The sequence below is a fragment of the Herpailurus yagouaroundi genome, unplaced genomic scaffold, assembly GCF_014898765.1.
Source record: "Herpailurus yagouaroundi ecotype Mexico unplaced genomic scaffold, PumYag 198, whole genome shotgun sequence".
In the NCBI taxonomy this organism is placed as follows: Eukaryota; Metazoa; Chordata; class Mammalia; order Carnivora; family Felidae; genus Herpailurus; species Herpailurus yagouaroundi.
In genome coordinates, this window is record NW_024412429.1 from 2060362 (window position 1) to 2083639 (window position 23278).

Sequence of the window (23278 nt, forward strand, 5' to 3'; positions counted from 1 at the left end):
ACCAGCATGAGTTTATTGACAAAGGTTTAAAAGCAACCTGAAATCCATAGAACACCTACAGTCCGTAAGTCGTGACGAGCCGGTATCCGTTTAGGCCATGAGAGTGTTCAGGCTGGCATTCTTCCGCTAACGGTCATTGTCCAAGACCTCAAGATAATATACTGAGACCTGTGTTACTTTTGAGGCTACGTTATAAAAATAAGTAGACACGATCTTCTATTTTCAGCGTACTGCTGAGTTCTGGTACGTTTAAGAAATCGGATTTAAGTGCTAGTCAAGAGATGCTGTATAAAAATGAATTCATTATTTATTATTCTTTATTCTTTATTTATTTATGAAACAATTTATTATTGACCCCACCTTATGGACAGAGAATCAGAGAAGTGACATCAGACACTAGGCTGAAGGTGAGCCAAGGTATATCGGGCGAGTCCTTAAAAGGGAGATCTTTTTCATCTATGGGTCTGTTTTAAGATGTATTTTCCACTTTGTATTTAGCTTTTGGTTTTCTTTTTTTAAACTATTATTTTATTTTCAGTTACACTATTAAAAAAGTAAGAGCTCCTGCCTAAATCTGCATTGATCTACAAATATTGCTAAATATCTCTGTCTTGGGGTGCCTGGGGGACTCAGCCAGTGGAGCGTCCAGCTTCCGCTCAGGTCACGATCTCACAGTTCATGGGTTCAAGCCCCGTGTCAGGCTCTGTGCTGACAGCTCGGAGCCTGGAGTCTGCTTTGGATTCTGTGTCTCCCTCTCTCTCTTGCTCTCTCTCTCTCTCAAAAATAAACACACATTTTTTAAAAAAAGTAAATATCTCTGTGTAAAACTTAAATCTGCTTAAAACTTTAAAGTACAATGTAGGGGCGCCTGGGTGGCGCAGTCGGTTAAGCGTCCGACTTCAGCCAGGTCACGATCTCGCGCTCCGTGAGTTCGAGCCCCGCGTCAGGCTCTGGGCTGATGGCTCGGAGCCTGGAGCCTGTTTCTGATTCTGTGTCTCCCTCTCTCTCTGCCCCTCCCCCGTTCATGCTCTGTCTCTCTCTGTCCCAAAAATAATAAACGTTTAAAAAAAAAAAAATAAAGTACAATGTAATGGAACTAAATGTAGGAGAACAAATAAATAATGATATTTTAAAATTCTGGTTAAGCTCTGAACTTAAAAAAAATTTTTTTTTTAATATGACAGAAACCAGGTTCCAAGACCAACCAAATGTAATAAACCTATTCCTGCCTCAATTTTCACAAGCTCTGGAAAATAGAAAATGCCAAGAGAAAGATTAGGAGCTCAATCCATCTCAGAAGTACAAAGGGTACAAACATATCAACTATGTTTCATGACCTACAGGTCATTTCATTTTCTAGCCACTAATAAACTTCCTATTTTAGTAAATTAATCACATTTTGAACTATTTTAATCCTATAATCATCCAGATCATCTATGAGAACTTTGGCTAGATCCGTTAGCTCAGAGGATGGTCTTCCAATAAAACTTCAAGCGAACGGATGTGATAAAGTTACAAAAAGCAAACTTGCTGGGTGAACTGCCTGCCAAGCTATCTGCGAGGTGAACGTTAGTTACTATAGAAAGTTAAATAACCAGACTCTTCCTCTGCCTAAGCCATGGCTAGGAGGTCAATGTTGTTAAGTTAGTTTAAGAAAAGAGAGAGATTCCAGAGGAATGGTCTCCGGAAGTAAGTAGGGTACCTGTTACTTCACTGATAAACAGAGGAACGTAGCTGCAAATTCTTTCTCCGTTGTATTCCCAGGTTGTTGATGGTTAACTTTCAGGTTACCTGGTCGAGTTTTCAGGAAACGAGTTTTCATAGAGAAAGCAGAGATACAAAAAGGACTTAAAATAGGAATTTAATCTTACCAACTCTAACGTCTGTGGTTCAGTGTGACTGCTAGCGTTTTATAAATTAGGATAATGCTGCAAAACCTACCAAATCTTAAATAGACAAAGAAGATATTTACACAGGATGCAAAGGAAATAGATGGTGGCTGTGTGTGTGTGTGTGTGTGACGTTAGACGGGAATCACATCTTGTGAACACTGGTCACTTGCCCTTAACGTGTTGGACAATCGCTTCATGTTACTTTGGTTTACGTGAGGCCTCCTTAGTGCCCAGGACCGCTCTTACTGAGTCTGTTTCTGTTCCCCGCTCCCAGTACTGAGTGCAGCACGGTGCCTTGCACATAAGCAACGTTTGCTGAGTAACTGCGGACTGGAGTGGAGGCCGCTGTGGGGTGTGGCACACCCTCCACGGTCACCAGCCCTCAGTCAAGTGAGTGATCTTTGCAAGGCTGGACTCCACAGCACGGAAGCCACATTTTCCACCCAGCCTCTCGCCTGTTCTCTAGATGAGAAAAGGTAGGGTCTCGACAGTGCGGCCGGATGGAGAACGTGTGTCTGCCTCGTCCCTGGGTCTCGATCTACTGAGCGGCTTTAACGTGACTCCGTCCACTGGCGGCCATTGATTCCAAAGAAGCGAAGAGAATGCGGGAGACATTATGAAAGGCAGGTTCTAAGGTGAGCTAAATGTAATAAGCCGGATTCCAGCCCCAATGTGTGTAGGCTGTGGGAAATATAAAGTATCAGGGAAAAGATTAGGAATGTAACAGACCTCAGGAAAGCAAATGGCACAGATATGTCAGCTATGACCCTCCACGTCTCGTGCCGTTTCCTCCTAGAAAGTGGGTACGATATAGAAATATATAAATAAATAAACAGTGCCATACAGTTACTTATATAAATGTATAAATTATGTATCATTGTACAGTACATATTGTATGCTGATATACAGAATATGTATGATTTTGCTAGAAAAAATTTTTAAAATTTTTTAAATGTTTTTTTTTTTTATTTATTTTTGAGACGGAGACAGAGCATGAGCAGGAGAGGGACAGAGAGAGAAGGAGACACAGAATCCGAAGCAGGCTCCAGGCTCCGAGCCGTCAGCACAGAGCCCGACGCGGGGCTCGAACTCATGGAGTGTGAGATCGTGACCTGAGCCAAAGTCAGACGCTTAACCGACTGAGCCATCCAGGCGCCCTGCTAGAAAACATTTTTCAATGCAAACTCCCGTTAAAGTTTATTTAAACAAGTAAAAACACAGGCCAAATGAAGGAAGCATGGACGTAAATGCTTTACCAGCAGTAAAAACTGGAGAAACCAAGAGAACTGAATGTTGAGAAACATGTTGTTCATGGGAAACCCAAAAGTGGAATAGCTCAGGACTTTGCCCCGGCCTCTCCTTTGTCCACCAGCATCTCTGGAAATCAAAAGTACCAAATTATAAGTGTTTGCTTTTGGAAATGCAGTGCAACAGAAACATTTTTAAAAGTGCTTGGGGTGCCTGGGGGGCTCAGTCGGTTGAGCGTCCGACTTCAGCTCAGGTCAGGATCTCACGGTTCGTGAGTTCGAACCCCATGTCGGGCTCTGTGCTGACAGCTCAGACCCTGGAGCCTGTTTCGGATTCTGTGTCTCCCTCTCTCTCTGGCCCTCCCCTGCTCTCTCTCTCTCTCTCTCTCTCTCTCTCTCTGTCATAAGTAAACGTTTAAAAGGTTTTTAAAAAGTGCTAATGTTGCAACATTTTGTGAAAAGTGAAAATCGTGGCCTAAGGCTTCGGTCAGGATGGCGTTGTGTTTGTGCTGGAAACGCCGGTGCCACGCACATGCACCTGTTCTGAATAGACACCAATGAGAGGAGGAAGACAGAGAAAATGTAAAATTAGAGGGTACCTGAAACGACGCAGGCATCGCTGAGGATCCGCATCTGGACAGAAGTGCACAGCAGTGGGAAGGAGCTGGAGGGGCCATCCTGCTGGACCCGGGGCCCCGAGCAGGCAGATCCCGGAAGGAACTGAGGTCCCGTAGGGTGGTGGGGATGACAGTGCCCACGGGGAGAGGAGGAAACACTGACCCAGCCTTCTGAGCGGAGGTGAGCTAAGCCAGGCAGTGGTGTATCTGGACGCCTCCTGCCAGGACTGCACGTCTTGCTCCAGGGTGAGGGCCCCCCTCGGACCAGGTCAAGGCCTTTGTTAGCCAGAGGGAGGCATGGGCACTGTGAGAGTGGGAGAGAGAGACTGCGAGAATCACCACCTAGGATGAGCTGACCAGCCCCAAATTCCAAAACGTGTGCAAAAACCAAATGCTAAAGGACCATCCAAAGCAGCAGTTGAAAGATGAATTCACTGCAGATAAAACAAAAATAATGAAACATTCTGAAAAGAGCTTTAAACACATGTATAAGAAACATAAAGAACTATATGATTAGATAATACTCATAGAAGGGGGTAAGAAATTGTGAAACAAAGAGCTGGCAGAAATAAGCATATATTTAAAAAGAACCAACTGGAAATCCTACAGATGATAAATGTAGCGATTGGTGGAAGCCCAAAAGGAAGAAGAAACGCGCTGAGGGACACATCTGGAAAACAGAGCGGTAAGAGGCTTTTGAAGATAGGGGTCCAATGAGGGACAAGAGCAATGGGCTAGGAGAGCTCAGTCTACTCTAATTAGAATTCCAGAGAAGCGAAGAGAATGGCAGAGAAACATAATTAAAGCAATGAAAGGTGGGAATGTTCCAGAGTGTCAGAAACACATGAGTCTTCACATTGAAAGTGCTCTCAAACATCAAGCAGGATGAAAGAACGTACCCCCCCCCCCCCACCTGGTATAGAGCAGTGAGACTGCCAGGCCAAGGTCAAAGTGGAAATGTTAATAATTACTTCAGACTACAGATGTGGGAAAAAGGATAGAATCAGAGAGAGAACCTAGAAACCACGCCCCTCGTGTGTGAGGGGCAACCGTAGAAGAGGAAGCTCGGGCTCGGACAGGTGTATTTCTGGACACCCTTGCCCCCGCTCACTTCACTGTCCCCCTCACCCTTAACAGCGTGGGCTTGAACGGCACTGGTCCGCTTAGACGTGGATTTTTTACAGTCCCGTACTACAAATGTATTCTGTCTTCCTTGAGATGTTCTCGATCACATTTACGTTTCTCTCACCTTATTGTGAGGCGACATTATATCATGCATATAATATGCAGTATGTGTTAGCTGTTACGTAATCAGAAGGCTTCTGGCCAACAGTAGGCTACCGGTGGAGAAGGTTTGGGGAAGTCAAAAATCATGCACATATTTCTGACTCTGAGACACCGGCGTGCCTGACCCCTGCATTGATCAAGGGTCAACTGTGTTCTAACACCGCCATAATTTGAAAACAATTGCTTTTCAGTCGTCAACTATTAAGTCTGTGTTCACATTTCAGAGGACTTTTTATTTTTTTATTTTTTATTATTTTTTTAAATGTTTATTTGGAGAGAAAGTGTGTGCACACAGTGGGGAGAGGGACAGAGGGAGAGAGAGAGAGAGAGGGAGAGAGAATCCTAAGCAGGCTCTGTGCTCAGCAAAGAGCCTGACGCGGGGTTCTATCTCACGTCCCTGGGATTGTGACCGTAGCCAAAATCAAGAGTCGGGCACTCAACCAACTGAGCCACCCTGGCGCCCCCAGAGGATTTATTAAACCTACACATTCGCTCAGCCCTAGACACAGAATCAAGATCCAGAATCTGTGCATTTGACGTCTCCCTGAGTGATTCCAGTAGGTCTGACAACCGCTGGCTTAGATGACATTTTAGATCCTTCTTGACCTTGAGGCTGTGACACACACATCTGCAATCACACCTAGGTGAGGCTGTCTCCCTCACGTCACTGAACCAGGATGGGAATCCATTCTGCACCTGTTATCTAGGTGTTGGGATGAGAAAGTAGCATGGGGGTGGGGGGGACAAATTCCCAAGTTTGACATCTATCCCATAACACTAATCGTAGGACAGTGTGAGGGGATCATTATAGCTGAGACCTGGTTTCTGCTGGTGAGAAATGAACATCAGGGTGGCGATTACCTGACCGCCCACACGCAGACCCCCCACACAGTCCAAATTAAAGTATGTGGATGTACTCGCCCAGTGTCCACGGCTACAGAGATGTTTTCATCCTGATTTGAACGCTGGCACCGTAGGGGTTAAAAAAATGTACGTGACAACAAGGGACATGCAGGGAGGTTTTTTTTTTATCAACGTTTATTTATTTTTGGGACAGAGACAGAGCATGAACGGGGGAGGGGCAGAGAGAGAGGGAGACACAGAATCGGAAACAGGCTCCAGGCTCTGAGCCATCAGCCCAGAGCCCGACGCGGGGCTCGAACTCCCGGACCGCGAGATCGTGACCTGGCTGAAGTCGGACGCTTAACCGACTGCGCCACCCAGGCGCCCCAGGTTTTTTTTTAATAGGCGTGAACATAAGTGAAACAGCACAGAAGTATTCGTGCTTATGTGTGTGTAAAAAAAGAAACACAGTAAAATCTTAACTTATGCGTATTTTTAATTATTAAAAGACACTGCATTAGCAATTCCATTTGTTCAGAACATCGCAGCAAGCCTGCAAGGTCTTGGGACGGATGTAGGCGAGAGAATGCTGTCGTAAATATCTGACTGGGTGGTGGTTGTTTTGGCTGTGAAGTATGGTCCCTGTGTTCATGACAGCGCAATGTCTGTGACGAATTTGGTCCGTTACTGCGAATTTTTAAACTGTTTTCTTTTTTTTTTTTTTCAACGTTTATTTATTTTTGGGACAGAGAGAGACAGAGCATGAACGGGGGAGGGGCAGAGAGAGAGGGAGACACAGAATCGGAAACAGGCTCCAGGCTCCGAGCCATCGGCCCAGAGCCCGACGCGGGGCTCGAACTCCCGGACCGCGAGATCGTGACCTGGCTGAAGTCGGACGCTTAACCGACTGCGCCACCCAGGCGCCCCTAAACTGTTTTCTATATGTGGGAGAAGACACGTGCTCCTCTCCCCTGCCCCAAACTACAAAACCGCCTTTCCAGTCCTTTCTGTCCCCAAGACTCACGAGTGTCTCATTGCCGATCCCCTCCCCTTTCCCTCTTTCTCCAGCCCGCACCCTCCACCCCCGGCCCATCACATGCCTTCTCCAACTCGGGGGCTTGTCAGCCAGATCTCAGGGTTGTCCCCAACTCCCTCCTTTTTCACTTTGCATGTCCTTCCGGTTTCCTGACGCTGGCAGTCCTCTGTCACAGTGCCCTCCTGGGGTCTTGTTGCACCGTCCCCCCGATGTCAAACCTGCCTGATCTTCCTAATGCACCACTGCAGTCATGTCATAGCGATTTTCACCCTAATGACATCCTCACAGTCAGTCCGCTCAGCCCAGCTCGTTTTGTTAGCTCAGTTTCCTAGTATTTCACAGGTGAGTTCAAATAAATCGCTCCCTCTCCGTCTTACGAACTTGCCTCTGCTCCCCCACCTCCCCAGCTTTGCTCGAATCTTCCCTCCGCTGGGAAGACCCCCTCTCGTACCCACTCGGTGAAATCCTAACCATTTTCCCTAGACATCAGTGCTGTTGGCTGGTTTTGATTTTCCTCTACTGAGCACCAGAATGTCACCTTCCGCCCCTGTGATGTCAGGCATGGCCACATGACTAGTTCCGGGTAACGAGACGGTGCGGAAGCAGGGTGTCGCTTCCGGGTGGAAGTGTTTAAGAGCCGGTGAGTGACCGGTCAGCTCTGTCTTCCTTGGCTGCAGTGCCTGTGCAGGAGCGGGGGAGCCGCGACACGGAGCAGCCCAGTCTCAGCCACGACCAGCCCTGCAGGGCCACCGGGCCCCACGGTGGGTGTTAAGCCCTAGAAGTGGGGGGTGGCTACTACCGTGGGACAACTTGCGCCACCACACAAGTGCTGAGCACGGTCTTAGGCTCACACAGACCTGAGGTTGAATGTCACCTGCCCGCCGTTGGCCGTGAGTGGCCAAGCATCCCTCTGAAACCCAGTTTTCTCATCTGAGCAATTGGCAGGATGCTCAGGACCCTGAAAGTTAAGCGAGCTGTATGCTTGCAATGTCCAGCCTCAATGTCCAGTTTCAATGTCAGTGTTGAGATCTTCCCCCTTCCTGGCGTTGCAAGTGTACAAACCCTGATGTAATTTCAGAGAAGATGATTTATTTGGTCTTCTGCTATTTGTAGGACAATTACAAGACTACACAAATTTTCTGCCCGATGTGTTCGCTGAAGTGTAATCTCTCTCTCTCTTTTCTAGTGTTTATCTTTTTAGTTTTGGGGGGAGAGAGAGAGCGTGAGAGCTCGAGCAGGGGAGGGGCAGAGAGAGAGAGAGAGAGAGAGAGAGAGAGGGAGAGTCCCAAGCAGGCTCCACACTGGCAGTGTGGTTCTTGAGCCCATGAACTGTGAGCTCATGGGCTGAGCCGAAATCAAGAGTTGGACAGTTAACCAACTGAGCCACCCAGGTGCCCCAAAGTATAATCTCTTCTATTTTTTTTAAAGAGATTTATTTATTCATTTACAATTTTTTGGATGTTTATTTAATTTTGAGAGGGAGAGAGAGAACTCGAGCAGGGAGGGGCAGAGATAGAGGCAGACACAATCCGAAGCAGGCTGCAGGCTCCGAGCTGTCAGCACAGAGCCTGACGTGGGGCTCGAACCCACGAACCGTGAGATCGTGACCTGAGCTGAAGTCAGACACTCAACCAACGGAGCCACCCAGGCGCCCCACCCCTAATCTCTTCTAAAGTAAGGCACAGATACATATTTCTTTTTCAGATAGTTAATGAGGCAAAATGTATAATTAATTTGGTTAAATTATTGCATTCTAATATTCATGTCTTTCTAAAACAAACCTCAGGTGGAATTTTTACCTAAATTGAAAAATCTATTTAAAAACAATTATCAGAAAAGTAAAAAATAATAGAATAAAAAAATGTTTGTTGTTCAAATATGTCTCCAGTTACTTTTGACCTGAATATCTAACTATTTTGAAATATGTGACAGATTTTCATTTCAAGGGTTTTTGTTTGTTTGATGCAGATTTGCCTAAGTATTAAGGATGAAATGAATAAACATACCTTCATTATAGAGGTTGCAATTTCCTTGAGAAGCTTAAGACATCACTAGCATCTTTTTTTTTGTTTGTTTTTTAAATGTTTGTTTATTTTTGAGAGAGACAGAAACAGAATGTGAGTGGGTTAGGGGCAGAGAGAGAGAGAGAGAGAGAGAGAGAGACAGAATCCGAAGCAGGCTCCAGGCTCCGAGCTGTCAGCACAGAGCCCAAAATGGGGCTCGAACCCATGAACCCTGAGATCATGACCTGAGCCAAAGTAGGACACTTACCTGACTGAGCCACCCAGGTGCCCCGAAAAAATAAAATATTAAAAGGGGCTGTAGCTGGGGTGCCTGGGTGCCTCTGTTGGTTACCTGTCCAACTCTTGGTCTCAGCTCAGGTCATGATCTCACGGTTCATGAGTTTGATCCCCGAGACAGGTTCTGCAGTGTGGAGCTTGCTTGGGATTCTCTCTTTCTTCCTCTCTCCCTGCACCTCCCCCACTCGATCATACACCCTCTCTCTCTCTCTCTCTCTCAAAAATAAGTAAATAAACTTAAAAAGGGGGGGGGGGACTGTAGCCAAGAGTGTACATAACAAAGTATCCGACAGACATATGCCCAATTATGGGTGAAATAATTATGTTCTAGCTAAAAACTATTTGTTTAAATATAGAAATTCATGAAGAGACGTCCCTTGTTCCAAGACTAATGCCAACATGTTACGATTATTATTTTTTTAGTCAAATAATGTGATTTACTTGTTGCAGGACAATTTAAGGGGTGGCGAAGCAGGGTGAGTTCCATATTTAAAAAAGTACGTTCTAAATACTTTTAGTCTTGTGCGACTTTCTACACCACAAGTCCACGTTTTCACAAGTGACCCTTACTTCTGGGTCACATACACCTTGCATTAATAGGGACAAAGGTTAATATTTTAAGCCGGGGATCCAGCCTGGTTGCTGTTTTCAAATGGTTGAAAAAAAATCAAAATGAGAGGTGACACATGACGAAACACTAATTTAAAGCCTAGATATGTACAGTATTAGCTAACAAATAGGGATAAAGTCACAGAAGTCAAGGAAGAGGGAGTATCTGATTCTCATCAGGCTTGACTTCACCGTACTTGTCAGAAACAAAAAGGCCTCAGATTTCACAGCTCTTCTGGGAGGACAAGGACAGTTGGCCCAGAAGAAAGAGTTTTAGTCCAAAAGGAGATTCTCGAAGTTTTCTACTGGCAAACCCAGAATTCAATGTTTGGAAACATCTGTAATCAGGACTCTTTCTGAAAGGTCCAGCAAGGTGGCCACGGGAAAGCCCCTGACGTATTTGGACAATTTGATAAGCAAGGTGTAGGGTCAAGAACCGAGCCCAGGCTGGGCCCCCGAGGGACAGCTGTAGGGATAGAAGCTGAATTACTGTCTTTAACTTACAAGTGCACTGACTCAGAGTGAAGCAGACAGTAGCTGTGTATGCAGTTCTGCGTATATCCTGGGGAAAAGCACAGTGATGAATTAATGAGGACACTCAGCGGGTCCCGGAGAAGGGCACGGAGCGCGGAGCAGGAATCTCACCCCACGGAAGCCAAGGCTGGACCACAGTCACCTGGGTCTCTGCCTGCAGGTGCAACAGCGTCGGGATCCTGGCTCCTTCTCGTTCTTCCCCGTCTGTTCCCTTCCCAGGCCACTGCCGCGCTTGGTAAGAGCCTCTCCCCCGAACTCCCACATCATGCTTGCTGTCACACTCATGTTTCTCCTAATATAGGACCCTAGGGGTACTTGTAACCTTTATGTTGAAGGCACATAGGCGTACAGCTCAGTTAACCCCACACGGACGTACCAGTTTATAAAATAAAACAAAACGACCGAATATTCCTAACACCCCGGAAGCCCCCCTCACATCTCTTCCCAGTGAATCCCCTCCATTCCTCGTCAAAGTGAAACACTATCCTGGTTCATCACAGATGAATTTGCCTTGTTTTAGAAATATATAAAAACAGAATCAAAGTGGGGGTGGGGCTTTTTCATATTAACTGCTGGGCACAATCCCATCATAGGATATGCAGTCATTTCTACCGTTAGAGAACATTTGGATGATTACCAGTTTCTGCCAGTTGAGAGTCGTGCTGCTCTGGGGGCGCCTGGGGGGCTCGGTCAGTGGAGCATCCGACTCTTGATTTCAGCTCGGGTCGTGATCCCAGGATCGTGGGGTTAAGTCCTGCATCAGGCCCTGCACTGAGCATGAAGCCTGCTTAAGATTCTCTCTGTCTCTGTCTCTGTCTCTCCCTCTGCCTCTCTCCCCCACTCATGTGCTCTCGCTCTCTCTCTAAAACACTAAAAATTAAAAAAATTTAAAAAAGGATAGTGCCGAATAGTTTTGTAGGAGCCTTTACGCGCACCACGAGTAGGCGTGTTGGCTGGGTGTGTGCCTGGGGCGTCATTGCTAAGGTCACAGTGCACACAAGCACACACATTCAGTGGATACCGCCTGTTTTCCAGAATGCCCGAATCACTGCACGTTCCCGTCAGCGTGGTAACAGCTGGTGTTGTCTGTTTGTAGCCATTCTGGTGTCTGTATCGTGATATCTTATTATTTTAATTCTCGTTTTTATGAGAATTACCATCTTTTCACATATTTATGGACCATTTGGATGTCCTATTTTGTGAAGTGCCTCTTGAAGTCTTTTGCTTATTAAAAAAAATTTTTTTAACGTTTATTCACTTTTTTTTTTTGAGAGAGAGAGAGTGAGCAGGGAAGGAGCAGAGAGAGGGAGACACAGAATCCGAAGCAGGCTCCAGGCTCCGAGCTGTCAGCACAGAGCCCGACGCAGGGCTGGAACCCATGAACCGTGAGATCATGACCTGAGCCGAAGTTGGATGCTTCATTGACTGAGCCACCCAGGCGTCCCTAGGATATAATTATTAAATTGAAAAGTTTTAGTTAAAAATAGAACATATCTTGCTTTTCTATACAAATTAAAAATGTAAAACTTCATAGCCAATTTAAGAAGTTTTAAGTTGAAAACATTTATGTTTGAGTTTTATTGAGATGTCAGGATTCTACGCAAGTCTGGATGGAGAAATATTTACAAAACATATATCTGGGAGGGGAGAAAAAGGATCAAATTGATATGTGTAATTCACTGTATGTTAATTATACCTCAATAAAGCGAGAGAAGAAGATTCTACTTATCTGCAACCCAAATCATGTTATATACACAGCAAATGTCATGTGCTTGGTCAGAGTGGTTTCCTGTTGTGGTTTTCACTTCTTGAGGTGGTTGCGCTGAGGAAAAATCTGGTTACTTTTTTCTTTCTGATCCTTTTTAAGACATTTAATTTTGGCAATTTTGCTTCTTTAAAAAAATGGTGTACATTTTGGAAGTAAATCAGAGCCATCAACACTGGGAATAAAACCATGTATTCCTCTTGTGTAAAATCTTTCTCCATGTCTAAAAATAAGCTACAATTCTAAGTTTAAATACAACTTAAAAAAAAAGTGTTTCCTGGTTAGGAAAAAAAAAAAAAAACCCTGCAGAAATGTACATATAACAATGACTTATAAAATTTGTTCAGAAATCGAATTTTTTCAGTTAGATTACCAAATTATCAACATTTTTGTATATAGTATTATTAGCTTTACAAGCAAGAAAACTGCACAGCGTGCCCAATTCAGGCGTCACATCCTGCAGCATTAAAAGTCAAGTGGTCTGAAGAGGTGAGAGATCACGGGGACAGAAGTGGTTCCTGCTTGGCCTTGCGTTCTAAAGCGGTGACCCAACACTTTAAGGATGTCCCTGACACATGCTATAATTTTGATTCTACTGCTCATTTACTTTCTTTCTTTCTTTTTTTTTTAATTTTTATTTTTGAGACAGAGAGAGACAGAGCATGAGCAGGGGAGGGGCAGAGAGAGAGGGAGACACAGAATCCGAAGCAGGTTCCAGGCTCCGAGCCATCAGCGCAGAGCCCGATGCGGGGCTCGAACTCACAGACTGTGAGATCATGACCTGAGCTGAAGTCGGACGCTTAACCGACTGAGCCACCCAGGCGCCCCTACTGCTCGTTTACTTTCTGTATTTCATGTTCTACCTGTGAAAAATGTAGAATGATAATGCCAGGCATGGTTAAAAGGGTTGATGGTAATAAGTCTGTCATTGAAATTTGAAACATCCCCTCATCAGCAAGGGGCAGATTAGTCACTGTCCTGTGCAATAAAGATAATGTCTCCCTGTGGGGCAAAGAGTAGATTATAGAAGAGTGAGAGTTCCTACGCTTGGAGCTGGTCAGCTGTGGCACAGACCCACCGCCTGTGCAGCGTCTCCCCAAACCCTACAGCACCCCATGGCACATAGAGAGCAGGGGACAGAGGGGGACGTGAAGCTCATGCTGCCTGCTTTGCTGGGGACAACAAAGCCCTTTGTCTCTGAGCCAGGAAGCTCGTGTCTTCTGCCAGCACCTTCTGGCACCTCGCCAGGCTGACCTGTTGCTTGCAAGGAGGCTGAGCCCTCACACGCTTCTTGTCACGGACCGCTGTCAGCGTTTTGCGTGAGGATTGGAGGAGGTGCTAGGTCACCTTGCCAAATGCTAGTCCCTCAAAAGTATCCTTCCTTCCTGACACCAACTTACTAAAAACTATGAATGTTTGTCAGCCAATCATTACTTTTCTTTTTAGGTTTCAGTTGGTACTTGTAATTATATCTCAATAGCCCATGCCGCGGATATTTACAAGACAAGCAGCTAGATGAAAGTAAATGCATTTTTTTTTTTTTTGGATTTTTCTCTTTTCAAGTGAACTCTTTAGACATTTCCAGATGATAGACTAAGACTTACACTTTTGTGTAGGTGGCCCCAGTAACTGGCATCCGTACGTATTTAAAATTTTAGCCATCGAAAGCACACTTGGTGCAGTATTGCAAATGTTTTTAAGAAAAAAGATACTACCAAAGGATGCCCAGTGCTTGTAATTCTTACCGTGTTTTCTGATTGTAGTTTGCAGGAAATAGAAGACTCAACTGTGACCAGCTAATGAAAAGAAAATGAAAAATCACTCTCACTGCAAGATAAAAATTGGCTTCTGAGGTTCGACCTGCTATGGGACTCTGACACAATATTAATGATGATGCATTATTTTTCAATAACAAATTCTGCCCCGAGCCTCAGTAATACTGTCGTATTCTCTTCTGTTTCCAGTTTCTATTTGAAGAGAGGGCAGCATCCCTTAACTTTTATATCTTCTTCCTCACCTCCTGGATGTCTGCCAATATTAGATATTGATCACACACTGTAACATCACTACCCCTACCAGGGTTTATGGCGTTTAAAAATTCTTACCAGACCTTCTTGTAAAAATTTCACAGGGAGATCACGAAATATTAAGCCACATGAAACAGCACTTCTTTTTGTCAAAACATTTCATTGTAACTTCTGTTTAAGGAAAGCACCCCAACCACCAAATTCTCCTCAATGTTAGTTTCCTTAAAAAACGACTTTCCGGTGTGCTTCTGGAGGTTTCCTTGCAAGCCCCACCCCCGAAGATGGGTGCTTGGACGGGCGTTTTGGTTTATTGGTGAAGAGTTGAGCTTCCTGTTCAGTCTGTGACCAATTTCCCCCCGTACCTGTTTACATTTACGATGGTTACGGCTTAAACAATAGAACATGATGTAAAGAATATTTGTTAGCTAAGCAGAGGGGCTTCATGGGCTGTCTGGCCGTAACGGATGAGACGTGTCTGATGGGGGCGGGCTGGAGCGACTTACACATCTGCCCTGACTTGAGGTCCTGTATAAACGTCGCGAACTTTCCGAAGGCCTCGTTGCCGGTGGAGGAAGTTCCGAGGGGCGTGCAGTCCTCCTGTTACCGCTTCTGTGGCTCCACTCGGGCTGGCCGCCTGGTTATGTCCTGCACCCTCCCGACAGTGTCCTCCCCCGTAACATGGGGCTGTCAGCCCCTGCTGGCTAATGACAGCGTGAGGACAAGCAGAAGGCCAGCACTTGGCAGCCACCGAGGCTTTGTTTTCTGCCCCCTCCTCTGGCCCCATGCACCTTCCGACCTCGCGCCAAGTCTCGGAGGTGGTGGGTGATGTGGTAAAGCAGGAGGCCTTTTCTTTTTTTGTTTTCTAATGTTGAGAGAGAGCTGAGAGACAGAGATCGTGAGCAGGGGAGGGACAGAGAGAGAGGGAGGGAGAGAGAATCAGAAGCGGTCTCCGTGCTGCGGCACAGAGCCCGATGCGGGGCTCAAACCCACAAACTGTGAGATCACGACCTGAGCTGAGGTCAAGAGTCGGACGTTTAACCGACTGAGCTGCCCGGGGGGGTCTGAGACGTCATTTTCTTAGCTGAAGAAGTACGTGATCTACTCTTCAAAAATCCCTCAGAAGAACATTTTGGAAGGAGGCCTGTGATAAGAAAGGAGGCAGGCGGGCGGACACGCATTCATTCCCCAGGGGCCCAGCGCCGGGAGGCGCCGCAGGGACAGAGGGTCAGGTGGAGGGTCCAGGAGACAGAGACCGAGAGGGGTGGCGGGAGGGACCAGGGGCCGTCCCAGCGTTTGTGTGGTTGGTCCCCCACCCCGTTTTACAAAAGGGACCGCTGACACTCGGGAGCCGCTGGACAGGACCCTGGGAGGCATCTCCCGGCCGCACGGGTGGTTGGCTGGAGGGGCCGACGCAGCCTGACTTCAGCAGGGGCAGGTGTGACGGGCCGACGTGGGCCTGGGTGGTGACCGTGGACGTGCCGAGCGTGTCTCCGGCCTGCCGTGTGGACCGGTTCCTGGTCCAGCCTGGAGTTGCACCACGGCTGCATAGACGTGTGGGCTGGAGCTCCCCGCCGCGGCCCTCAATGCCTGGAAATGCCCGCATCCTTTCATTGTGCACGGAGGGGAGCCAGCCGGCCTCCGCCCACCAGTGGCCCGGACAGGGCTCGGCTGGGTTCGGGCGTGGGCCAGCTCCGGCCTGCCGGGCGGGAGCGCGCCCACGGACCAGCCGGCCGGGCGTCCCGATGGGGCTGTGGCCCTGGGCTTCGTTCTGAACATTCCGCCGCATCGGGCGCATCTGCAAGAAACTGGGGCACGCTGCCTGCCCGGCCCCCGTGCCGTGTGCAGGAGGCGCGCGGCCCTCGGGAGCTGGGCTGGGCTGGCTCAGCTGCTGTCCTCACCCTGGGGAGCCCCAGGTGGGCCCCTCCTCGGATGGGGACCCCGCGTGCGGAGAGGTGTCCCCACCTGCCTGAGGGCGAGGCTCCTGCAGGCTGCTGAGAGCCAGCGGCAGAGACTTGGGTCGTCGCCGTCCTGATTTCTCCTTTTTGACCTCAAACAGGCCCGTGATGCTGTCAGGAAGGGAGCGTGTCACGATTCGTGATCAGCTCCAACTTATCAGAGCGCAAACCTTCAATGAGCAGTACCATCGGATCATCGCGTGTCGCCTGCTGGTTCCGAGGTCCGGGGCTACGTGGGGGCTCGCCGGGGTCCCTCTCAAAGAAGGGGGCGATTGGAGAGGCGGCCAGGGGAGCAGGAGTGGGGGACGGGACGAGGGAAACAGGAGCAAGGAAGGCCACCCAGGCCCAACTGAGGTCACGGCTGCAGGCGCTGGGCGCACGGGGTGCATCCAGAGGATGGAGACCGGGCAGACCCGGCTGCTCCCTCCCTGCGCCCCCTCATTTTGGGCTGTCGCCGTGCTGGTGCAGGGGCTCCCCCAGCTTCTGAGCAGCCCTGGCCCAGAAGAGCGGAGAGAGGCCGGCGGCCCTGTGGCAGGGCGCCAGAGGATGGTCTCCCGGGCTGCAGCTGGTGACCGGAACCGGCCGGGAGGAGGGACTCGGGCACCAGAGAGAGCGCCACAAGTAGCCGGGCCAGTCGTTGGTCGCGGTAGCTGTCCATCTCGGAGCCCACGGTTCCTGGGCCTGGGCCCGTCTCGCTCTGGGCCTGGGGAACGTGTGGAAGTGTCCGGGGGCGGCTCTCCCAGTAACGGCCTGTTGAGAGCAGGACGCGTGAGGGGCTGCTCTCGATGTTTTGTCCCACTGTTCCTCTTTTTTCCTTCCTCCCCCTCCTTCCTCTCTTTGCCCCGAAACACACATACACTGGACACTCACGCACCATCGCCAACCGCTGCCTGAGTCTCTGACTCGTCTGCAGGGCGATGATAAATTTCTCTTCGAGCCGGGCCCCGCCTCTCAATGTCTCTCTCTGTCTGTGCCACCCATCCATCGTCTCTCTGACTTTAACTCAGCGTCCTTAAAAAAAAAAAAATTGTTTTAATTTGAGAGAGAGAGAGAGAGCACAGGCAGGGGAGGGGCAGAGAAACAGGGAGAGAGAGAATCTTAAGCAGGCTCCACACTCCGCTCGGAGCCCGATGAGGCACTTGACATGGGGCTTGATCCCATGACCCTGGGGTCATGACCTGAGCTGAAATTAAGAGCGGGGTGCTCAACTGACTGAGCCACCCAGGCGCCCAACTCTGAGAATCCTTAAACTTGTGTCCAATCATGAACCACGGTCTGCCTGTCTAGCGCTACGATTATCGTGAATGCAGCAAATATGGGCAAACACGCGCACAGACACCATTTGCTGAGCTAGATGGGGCCTGTCCTGTAGGACCTCAGGCACGTGAGACTGTGGTTTCTTGTGGCCCCCTCCCTGTCACAGGGCTGCTCCGTGACAACTGTCCTCACGGGCCGCCTCCCAGTGTGGCCGGGGATGAGGGCAGGGCCCACACAGGCATGAGGGTGTTCTCCAGGTTATGGGGGGGGAGGGGCTCTGCACCTGCTGGACCTTCCGAGCTGTGGGTGCAGACACCTGCAGGGGATGTGCTGGCCGAGAGCCCAGCAGAGCGATTTGGCTCTGGGTCCTCGATCACAAGGGTGTAAATGGGTTTTGCCTTCCCCGCGCTTCTGTGTGAACAGTTTGTTCACCAGCAGATGTTGGTGAGCGGGGGCCGGGTCAGGCGGTGCATGTGACGGTAGCAAAGACAGGGAGAAACCCCAGTTCCTGCCCTGGGCACATCCCTATTGATGGGGGAGGTGAAGATCAAAATCGCGGGTAAATGTGAAACGGCCCGTCCCGCCGTGTGGAGTAAGGCTGCTGGGTGGAGACGGCAGGGAAGGCCCACCTGCGGGTGTGATCGAGGATTCCGGATGGATAGGTACACCTGGGAGCTGTCAAAGGCAGACAGCGAATGTTGGCAGAGGGGCCAGGGCAGCCGAAGGTCTTGTCCTGAGTTCTTCCCCGTGTGCCGGGGAGGCCCCAGAACCGTGACGGCGACACCGGCATCTAATCCGTCTTTTGGGGTTTGCACCAAATCTCGAGGGCGCTGCTCTTTCGAAACGCTAAGACGCTGAGGGCGGGGGATGGGCTAGATGGGTGGCGGGCTTCGAGGAGGCACTTTTTGGGATGAGCACTGGGTGCGGATGCAGGTGATGAACCGTGAACTCTACTCCTGGACCCAGGATTACACTGTATGTTAACTAACTCGGATTTCTTTTTTTCTTTTTTTAAAAAAATTTTTTTTTCAACGTTTATTTATTTTTGGGACAGAGAGAGAGCATGAACGGGCGAGGGGCAGAGAGAGAGGGAGACACAGAATCGGAAACAGGCTCCAGGCTCCGAGCCATCAGCCCAGAGCCCGACGCGGGGCTCGAACTCACGGACCGCGAGATCGTGACCTGGCTGAAGTCGGACGCCTAACCGACTGCGCCACCCAGGCGCCCCATCGGATTTCAATAAAGGACAAGAAATCCTAAGACGTCGAGAGTGAGGCGGACTTTGGATTTCGTGTTCTTATCAGGAACGACGTTAGGTAATTGTCATAAAGCAAAGGCCATAAAACACGGCGTCCCCGTAGCGAGGCCCTGCTCGTTCTCCGGGCGCTGTCCTCCCACCTGCTCCATTCACAGGTCCTGAATCTTCGTGGGGCGGCCCTCTGCCACGGGCCAGTGTCGGTGAGCACCCCCCCCGCCCCCGCTGTGCCCAGACGCCCCTGAAAACCGTGACAGAGGATGAATCGAAGGAACTGGCACAGACGGGCCACAGGCCTGACCCGGTTCCAGGAGGAACGACAGGCCCGAGCAGACCGGCCCCCGAGCCTCGTAGCGGATCAGCCCCAACGACGGCGAACGTCACTTACCGGAGGATACCGGGCGAGCTGCATTTAGCGTTAACATTTTATAGGTAGGGAGACTGAAAATAACGATCCGTTCATCACGTTGCCCGGCGGCTGGCTTTGGCACCCTCCCGTAAAACCACCCGGGCACCCGCGGCCTCACGCACCTGCCCCGCACAGCGTCGTCCCTTGCCCCCATGCGGCCTCAGGACGCCACACCTGCTCTGCCCCTCGGCCCCTCCAGGGCTCCTGCAGAGTCGCCGAGGTGCCTTTTTGGTGAAAACCCTGCCGTGTCGCCAGGTTTCCCAGGGTTAAAGGGCAACGCGCGTGAAAATGGGAAAGGCGGTGGAAGACGTCAAGAGGCCAGACATTGTTCCCCAGCCAGCCAGGCTGGGAGCTTTGCGCGGGTCGTCCTGCCCGAGACGCCTGCTTTCAAAGGGACAGTTTGCTGGGCTGTCCTGGCCCTGAGCCCCGCCCCTGAGAGAAGGTGGCACCCCCTGCGGTCTGGGTTCTGTGAAATGCAGGCTTTCCGACGCTGCAGGGACCCACAGTCGGGCACCCCCCTGCCCTGCGCACTCCGCGGAAGCGTCTGGAGGCCGGGGGACACGGCACGGGCAGACGCCCGCAGAGTCTCCCCGCTTCCCACCCAGCCTTCCTTCCCGTTAACACTGCTTTCAGCTTTCACTCTTTACGGGGCGTCACGTGCACACGGGAAAGTGTACTGAGCGCATCAGCTTGGGGACCTTTCGCACGGGGCGTCCCTTTGTGATCAGAGCCCAGATCAAAACCGGGGCACGCGGGACCCCGTGGCCTCCCCGGGGCCCTTTCCAGCCAGGGGGCTGTCTTCTGAAAGTTGTTTTGCATGTTTTTGTACCTTATGTACAAGTTGTGTACAAGTTATGTACAAGTTGTTATGTACAAGAAAGTTGTTTGCATGTTTTTGTACCTTATGTAAGTGGATTTTGTGTTACCTTTTAATTGCATTTCCCTCTATACTTTAAGTTCACCGTAAAAGGTGCACGGGATAACACTTGACCTTTGCTTAGAAGTGGAGGTGAACAGGGGCAGACTCTTGGTATCGGCTCAGGTCACGATCCCAGGGTTGTGAGATCGAGTCCCGAGTCAGGCTCCCCACTGAGGGTGCAGCCTGCTTAGGATTCTCTCTCCTTCTCTCTCTCCTTTTCTCTCTCCTTCTCTCTCTCTCTCTCCCTCTCTCTCTCTGCCCCTCCCCACCGCGCACATTCACAGTTTCTCTCTCAAAATAGACATTAAACAGCGACCACAAGTGGAGATGAAATCACAATGTGTTGTCAGGGAAGTGTGTGTCACCACTGGGAGCACCAGAGGAGCCACACTGTCATGACTCAGCCCTAACGCCCGAGACCCCCGGATAGACAAGGAGGACCGGGTTGAAGTTGCCATGGAAACCAAGGAGCAGCTGACGGGGCCGGGGCGGGGGGGGGGGGGGGGGGGTTGTGAGGGCGGGACAGCAGCTGTTCCCATTTTACTTATTTATTAAAAATCTTTTAATGTTTATTTTTGAGAGTGAGAGAGAGAGAGCATGAGCAGGGGAGGGGCAGAGAGAGAGGGAGGCACACAATCCGAAGCAGGCTCCAGGCTCTGAGCTGTCAGCACAGAGACCAATGCGGGGCTCGAACTCACGGACCGCGAGATCGTGACCTGAGCTGAAGTCAGACGCTTAACCCACTGAGCCACCCAGGGACCCTGGCTGTCCCCACTTTAATTCAGCAGGTCCCAGTCAACCTCAGGCAGGACTCACACTCGCTTGGCTCCCAGGGCTGGTGGGATTAGAACGTGGGCCCCCTCCCTCCAGAAGTCCCCTGGGGACAAAGGCCACGTCCCTCCGCTCACCTGTGTTCCAGGCACCTGCATGGTTCCGGGGGGTGCTCAGTGCCAGCCACGGGAGGGGTGAGAATCGCCCCCAGAGGCGGCCGCAGCCCGGACAGTAGTCTCTTGCCCTCCTGGGGATGCTCCTGGGGACAGCTGGGCGGGCTGTCAACCCCAGTGGCTCCTGCCCTTCCCCTCTTCCGGCTCTGACTGCTCACCGCACGCACCTCCCAGAGGGAACGCGTTGTCGACACAGCAGGTGAGAGGCACCCGGGGCAGTAACCAGGAGTAATTTTCAGAATGATCTGGCAGGTGATGGTATGGTAGTAGGGTGACGTAGAGAATAATCGACACCCAGTATCGCTCAAGAAACCTTTCGTGGTTCCTCCGAGCTCCAAAGCGACCAGGCGCCGTGCGCCCTCGGGCAGGCCTGCGTAGGTCGGGCTGTGCCCACGGCCCCCGCCAGGCAGGGGGCTGAGGGTGGGCCACAGAGGACTCAGGGGAAGGGCCACTCGTCATGTTAAGGGGGGCGGTCAAAGAACATCTTTACTCGTTCCGGTGAAGCCGTGCCACCGGCCGTGGAGCCGGGCCGGGAGGGTGGCTGGCGGGCAGATGCTGCAGTCCGAGGCTCAGAGGGGAACTGAGGCAGGCTGGCTAGGCACAGGGACACAGGGCAGAGGGTGACCTTGTGTCTCCCGAGACTGGAGCCGGACGGGAGCCAATCTTCGTGAGGTGGTTCATCCACGAGGACAGGACAGTGACACAGCCCTGCAGCGTTTGAAATGGCTGAGGCACGGTCTGCTCGGCCCCGTGACAAAGGACCGCACACAGGGGCTGAAACACAGACGTGTGTCCTCACAGCCTGGGGGCCAGACGCCCAGAGCCAGGTGCCAGTGGGAAGGTGTCCTTCTGACGCCTCTTCCCCAGGCTTGCAGGGGGCTGCTGCCTCACTGTGCCCTCCCAGGGGCTCTGTGGAGGTGGGGAGGGAGGGAGGGGGAGAGGGAGTGAGGGAGGGAGGGAAGAGAGGTGAAGAGGGGGAGGAGGGAGGGAGGGAGGGAAGAGAGAGAGGGAGGGAGAGGAAGGGAGGGAGGAAGGGAGGAGGCGGGGAGAGGGGGAGAGGGAGAGAGCACTCTGGTGTCTCTTCTCACGAGGACACCAGTCCTGTCCTATGAGGGCCCCACACTCACCACCTCCTTTAACCTGTTACCCCCTTATGTGCCCCATTCCCAAGTTCAGTCCCATGGGCATTTAGGGCCTCAAGCCAGTGACTGGGGCGGACGATGTGGCCACAGCCACCACTTCGGAACTTTTCGGGAGCCTTCAACGAGCCCTTAACACACTCCCTGGGTCTAAGAGACATCCTGCCGGAGAGACGAGACTAACGTGCCAAAAATACTTCACGAAATGAGACAGCACACAGGAGCTGCACGAATGCGTTCGGTGTCCCGGTTCAGAGCTGTGTTTCGTTGTGAGGTGTTTTACAACTGGGATTTCTCCTTCTAGCACAGAAGCGTACAAGTCCTTTTATAGAATTCATTTTGCTTTTATTCACTTATATCTTCACACTCTTTATTGAATTTACAAATAACGAAGTTGCACGCCTCTTAAAATAGTTTATAAATCAGAATTGTAACCCATTACGTGGACCTTGCCCCTGCAAATTCTAAATTGATGGCGTTTGATTATAATTTGCTTTGTGTGTAGAAGCAGATAATTGGGGAAAACGGACGTCTCCAAATCAAGCCGGTTTTAGTCTTGAAAACTGTCTCGCTGCGTCTTCTAACTTCGTGGATTGGAGGGTGCGTGTAAATGGGCCAGCGACGTGGGGGAGAGCCATCAGTCCCCAGTCGTAAGCGTGCCCCGGCCATCAGTCCCCAGTCGTAAGCGTGCCATCCGGGGACGGGGAGCTGTGTGCTGACACAAGGCCCGCCTCACCCCTGCCTTCCTCCCCTGTGCTCCACCTGCAGACGGCCTCCGTCAGCCCCACTCTGCAGCCTGAAGAGAGCCAAGCCGGGCTCTGTGTATCTCACCATCGGACGGGCTGAAGCTTGGCCATCGGGAGGCTCTTGGGAGCTCTCAGAACCGTGGGGGCAGCCAGCATCCTGAGTCCCCGGTGGCCTGGCCCGAATCCTTGCCATTCCCCACCTGCCCTCAGGCCGGGATGCTCTGTGACTCGGGGTGAGGCGTCCTACAGGACAGTGAGGCCACCTAATGCCACGTTGGCCTCCACGCCTGCCTCGCACAAAGCACGCCCACCCCTTGCCTTTCTATGTGACGCGACATCGGTAAGGGAGTGATTTTAAAAAGCTGGATTATGTGTATTTAAGGGGCCGCATCTGTGAGGCTGCACGTAAAGGCAGGAGAGCAAGGGTCCTCTGCGACCTGGCAGTCACGGGACCTCGGTTTGATACCTGCCCTTGAGCCTCCTTCCAGGTGGGGCGG

At 50.7% G+C, this 23278-nt stretch overlaps 1 long non-coding RNA gene across 1 annotated transcript; it reads left to right on the forward strand.

The window, feature by feature from the left end:
* Positions 1–6819: 6819 nt before the first annotated feature.
* On the forward strand, positions 6820–14930 carry LOC121013187 (uncharacterized). Its single transcript, XR_005782553.1, has 3 exons — positions 6820–7683; positions 10526–10600; positions 13894–14930. It is a non-coding gene; the product is annotated as an uncharacterized LOC121013187 (long non-coding RNA).
* The last annotated feature ends 8348 nt before the right edge of the window (positions 14931–23278 follow it).